We start from the raw sequence: 6,391 nt of genomic DNA on the forward strand, positions 1-6,391 counted from the left end.
TGAAAAATTTAATTGAAATGTAAAAAACCCTAATAATATATTAAAAATGAAAATAAATAAATAGGCGGACAAGCCCGCCGTCCGCCATAACATCACCATGGCGAGGCGAGCTATATTTTAAAGCCTAATTTTACTTGGCGGGCTTTCCATCCCCGCCCTTTTTGGCTGGCTTATGTCGGGGCAGACTACCCGTTTTACCACCCCTAGTTACAATTTGTATTTGAACAATTTCAAACAGCTGTAACCGATTACATAAAACCTGTAACCGGTTACATGCACAATTTTTAAAAAAAACTATATTTTAACTTTTAACAGCTACAACTGTAACCGATTAAGACATTATAGTAACTGATTACTGAAGTAGAATGATTTTATCTAAACCAACATAAGTCTAAAAGGTTGCAAACCTTCATGGAATTATTTCTAAACATACACATCAATTCATATAGGTATTTTATGAATTATATAATGGTTCATACATCAGAGTTAGAAATCACCTCTTGCATACATCAATTTTACACAATTCAAACAAGTTTTTTAAGTGTTCATATATCCATCAAATATGAAATTTTGTGTATAACTTTCATTTTATTGAAGAGAGTTGCATTTATATTATTATGAGAACTTAAGTATATATATGTTGTGATCAAGAGAAAAAGAATATCAATTTCTAAATAATTGATTTATGAGCAAAAACTTGTATATATATTATCAAAATTCAGTTATTTATCACAAAGTGTTAAATGATCATTGTTTGACATAGAAAGTGGTGTGCTTTCTATTCAAGTGTAAAAGAAAGTGGTGTATTTTTTTGTTTATGTTAGAAAAGTGGATAAATGACCTTGGTGTGAAGTTTGTACAAATTCTACCACAGTGAAAATCTCTTATGGGATGTGAGAGAACTGGAGTACTCTTTTGGAAAGAGGAACCAGGATATATCATTGTGTTCTTTACTTTTTACACTTTAATTTTCTTTTATACATGTTTCAAAACATCCTATTCACTTTATTATAAACCAGAAAATTAAAAAAGAAATGGAAGTTACATAAAAAAAAAATCCAACAAGCCTAATTCACCACCCCCTTTTAGATTGTTTTGCGGTGAATATTTTAATTTATGGAAAATCCGCATGCAAGCACATCTTAAAGCACAAAGAGAAGAAGTTTGGGATGATATAGAAAATGGTCTATTTGTTCCCACAAGTTTTGTTAATGTCATTGGTACAACAAAGATCAATAGTTCATGGACCGGTGATGATAATAAAAAAGTTCTATATGATAAGAAAGCAAATGATCTTCTTCAAGTAGTACTAAGTATGGATTAATTCTTTCGTGTCTCTCAATGCACAACAACAAAACAAATATGAGAAGAAATCACTGAAATAAAAAGATCAAGATTGAACACTTTAAATCAAGAATATGAATTATTCATAATACAGTCCCGAAAATCAATTCTTAATATATAGAAAAGATTTGTACACTTGACTAATAACTTAATCGTTCTTGACAAGACTTTTACTATTTAATTTTAAAATGCTTAAATCTTTAACGAAAATATGACAATCAAAAGTGACAGCCATATCAATAATAAGAGTATATCCGATAGATTATTCTGTTATGTCAAATCTATCTTATATCTTAAATTCTTACACATATATGAAAAATATAAAATTAAACATTACTAATGTTTTATTTATGCCATAAACCAGTTTATAATTTAAGACTATTTAACTTTTTAAAAAGTTGTTTATAATTTAGGACCGAGAGTAAAATTCTAACTACTTTTCATACATTTATTCTTTTTTAAAACAAAAGCAGATATAATTTGAAATAGACATATTGATATAACCAAACAATTATGGAGTTATAGAGATAAAAGTGTGAATTAGAGTGTTTTGCATTCCTATAATTATGATGTATCATAATGCTGTATCATAACAAAATATTCTATTCTATCTATGTATAGTTCGAGTTGAAATGACAGAGTATTTAGAATTGGATAGCTCACCATTGAATTGATGATGTTAAATTAAGTTTTCAGACATGTTAAATCACTAATAATTAATTAATTTGTTTAAATTATAATATAGTACTCTCTCCATTTTAAAATAATAAAAATTATTTTAAAATGATTATTATTTTCATTTTCAATATAAAAATAATAATATTTTTTTCAGTTATATTATTTAATTATTATTCTATATACTACTTTTAATAATATATTGATAAAATTAATTTAATATAATATTATTTCATTCATTCTTTAATCTGTATAAAAAATCTTAAGCAACTGTTATTTTCAAAAGGAGGTAATAATAGCTGAATTTGTAGACTTCAGATTTAGGTTGAATTTCACTAATTCAACTTAACTCATTAATTATAGTTAAACTAAATGTCTACAATATAGAGTCATGTCATGAATAGAAAGATTCTACCGACATGAGGGTCTTGACTGTTGACACAGATTCACCATATCTGCCCTCATATCTGTATGTATCATGTGTGTCAACACTCTGTCAAAAGAAATACAACTAAATTCTAAATTTGACAAAAAAGAAGCAACAGACATTAATTTTGATTTCCTAAATCTATATGTCGGCATCACAACAATTTTTAAAAGTATTAAGATTTCAAATTGTCAATCTTTAATTATTTGTTAGAATTTGATCATCTTTTCTCTAGTATGATTTGATAGGGAGTAAGCTATTTCAAACTCTCATTCAATAGTTTTTTCTTCTTACAACCAAATGAATTTTGATCATTTTTGTTAGGATAACTCGTACAAATAATATATTTTAGGGGTATTAAAGTCTGTTTTTTTATTAAAAAAACAATTTATAGTGTGATATATTTTTATTTTTAAAGGAATTACAATTATTTTAATAAGAGTTTTAAATAAAAATTATTTAAATAATCATTCTTAAAATATTATATCAAATATTTTATTATTTTATTATAATATTTTTAATATTAATATTTTATAATACTACTTAAATTTGAAATCATTTCAAAAATATTTTTTTTTAAAAATTATGATATTGACTATGTTTTAATTTTCAATAATATATATTTATGTTACATAATATTAAAATTAAAATTTTAAATTATAAAAATTTAATTTTAAAACTTTTAATATTTAAAAAAAATCTATAAAAATAAGATTTTAAAATATAAAATAATTATTATTTTAAAGATAAAATAAACATGCACAATATACTTACCAAGAAAATGCAATTCTAACATACTATTTACAACTAACACCAAATTTTATAGAAAAAAAAATTAAAAGAAAAATTTATAACATTGTCATTCAAGTTTGTTGAAACTTTTTTGGTGAATAATGGCGCGTGTTTGTGTGGATGAGTGTGTGTGTGTATGCGTGTGTATACGTGTGCGTGTGTGTGTGTGCATGCATGTGTATGTGTGTGTGCATGCATGTGTATGTGTGTGAGCGCGTGCGTGTGTGTGCGTATGTGTGTGTGTGCGCGTGCGTATGTGTGTGTTTGTACGTGTGTGTGTGTCTGTAAGTGTGCGCGCGTGTGTGTCTGTGTGTGTGTGCGTGTGTGTATGTGTGTGTGTATGTGTGTGTGTGTCTGTGCGTACGTACGTGCATGTGTGTGTGTGCGTGTGTGTGTGTGTGTGTGTGTGTGTGTGCGTGGGCATGTGTGCATGTATGCGTGTATGTGTCTGTGTGTGTGTATGCGCACATGCGTGTGTGCGTGTATGCATGCATGCGTGCGTAGTGTGTGTGCGTATGTGTGTGTGTGTTGTGTGTGTGTGTGTGTGTGAGTGAGAGAGAGAGAGAGAGAGAGAGAGAGAGAGAGAGAGAGAGAGAAAATGATAATTGCATTAACCTTGGATGAGAATGCATCCAACATATTTAGGCAAGTGTTAGAATTTGATTGGGATCGAAAACAAATATTTGAGTAACATAACAAGTGCAAAACTTGGCCCTGTAATCGGTTACACCATTTGGTTAACCGGTTACCGCTGACCCTAATAATTAAATCACATTCATTGGTAATCGGTTGAGGTTAATCGCTTACAGCTACAAATATTTCCCTTTCCTATTACTTCATAAGTGAAACTGTTTATGCTGTAACCGGTTACACCCCCGTGTTAACCGGTTACAACACTTGAATTACCAATATTACTTTCAGCACACCACCTTAATTCAAGTGTTGCAAGTCTTCCATGTTCATCTTCAACCTCTTGAACACATCATTTCTGACTCCCTTAGTCAACTAATCAGCTACTTGATTTTCACTTATGCAATATCACAATCTAACTTTCCTTCACTAACAATCTTCTTAAAGTAGTGAAACCTCATCTCAATATGATTTCTCCTCCCATGTGCAATTGGGTTCTTCGCAAGAATAATCGCGAAAACATTGTCAACCAGCAGTGTAACAACCTCACTCTCACTGCGGCACAACTCCTTCAATAGATTCATAAGCCACACGACTTGGCACACACATAACGAAGCGACAATGTACTCAGCCTCACAAGATGAGAGTGCAACTACGAACACCATGATATTGGTATTTCACGGAACATAAAGATGTATCCAACTATAGACTTTCGATCATCTTTATCTCCACACTAATTGGAATCGGTAAAACCAGGCAAATTGCATTTTCTGCAAGTATCCGCTGCGGGAAAAAGAATTTTGCAACCAACAGAACCTTTGACATATCTCAGGATTCTCTTAACTTCTACAAAATGAGACACCTTCGGTCTCCCAATTAATCTACTCACAATACCGACACCAAATGCCAAGTTCGGCCGCATATTGCATAAATAACACAAGGATCCAATCAACCTCCTATATTAAGTTGGATCAACATCTTGCTCATCCTCATTCTTAGACAGTTGTAACCCTAGTTCAACTGGAGTAATGACAACATTGCAATGCTCTATTATAAACTTCTTCAATATCTCAAGAGCATACCTTCTTTAGTGCATGAGCATCCCCCTTTTGGACTAGTGGAACTCAATACCAAGGAAGCATGTCATGAGACCAAGGTTGGTCATCTCAAACTCTTTCATAAGTTCACTCTTGAACTTAGAAATACATTTCCCGTTGTTGTCCGTTATCAACAATTCGTCTACATATAGACAAAGGATAATCACTCATTCACTTGCATCCGTCTTCACATACACTCCATGCTTGAATACATACTTCTTGAAGCCAACTTCCTTTAGGAAAGCATCTATTCTTTTTTTACAAGCTCTTGGAGATTGCTTTAAATCATATAACACTTTCTTCAATTTGTAGAACTTCATCTCTTAGTTTCTCACAACAAAACCAGGGGGTTGTCCTACATATACCTCCTTTTCAAGCGGTTCGTTCAAAAACAGAGATTTGACGCCCATTTGGTAGATGGGTCAATTGTAGTTATTTGCAATACCAATAATGAGCCTAATGGTTTCAATCCGAGCAACTGGTGCAAATACCTCTTCAAAGTTTACGTCTTCTCTTTGCAAAAACCCCTTAGCAACCAATCGAGCCTTATGCTTGATTATTTCACCCTTGGGATTTGCCTTCATTTTGAACACCCATTTCATACCAATTGGCTTTCCATCCGGCAAATCAACCAACTCCCAAGTATTCTTCTTCTCTGTGGATTCCAGCTCCTTCTTCATAGCACAAATCCACTATGGATTACTTAAATCCTCTTCCGTTTTAACGGGTTCGAATTCAGCCATAAGTGCAAAATGGACGAAATCACCATCAACATTGATTTTGTTGTCTCGAATTCGGTCTGGATCACAAATCAGACCTAATTTCCAACAAATACATGAGGTATCCCACAATCCTCTAATACTTCTTAGCACCAACCTCCTTTACAATTGCATATTTAATAAGCTTGCATTCATGGACAAATGGATTACAAACTATGTTACAATTCCCCATTCAAAATCTATTTGACATACTTTTGTTGGTGAACGAAGATTATGTAACTCTCTTGTATGACTTCAATATCAAGAAAGTACCTTGTTCTTTCTAAATAGGTCATTGTAAATATTTTTTCCCATTGAGTGCTTAAAACAAGCAACACGTGCTCCTATGATGATCGGGTCATTAGCATACAAAGTCACAAAGAGCATCTTGCAATATCTTCCATGCTTCACAAAGAAAATGAGTTCAAAAGGAGACTTGTCAAATTCCTATTGACAAAAATATGACTCAATTTTGATATATTAGGCCCTTAGGGTCTATTTAAGCCCATAAAATGCCTTATTCAGTTTGTAGACCATCTCATCATTCCCTTTTTTATATCATAATGGTTGCTCAACAAAAACTTCTTGATGAATCTAACCATTTAGGAAAATACTTTTGAAATCAAATTCAAACATGTGTCATCCCTTACTAGTAGATAGGATAACAC

The sequence above is a fragment of the Lathyrus oleraceus genome, chromosome 3, assembly GCF_024323335.1.
Source record: "Lathyrus oleraceus cultivar Zhongwan6 chromosome 3, CAAS_Psat_ZW6_1.0, whole genome shotgun sequence".
NCBI classification, from domain to species: Eukaryota; Viridiplantae; Streptophyta; class Magnoliopsida; order Fabales; family Fabaceae; genus Lathyrus; species Lathyrus oleraceus.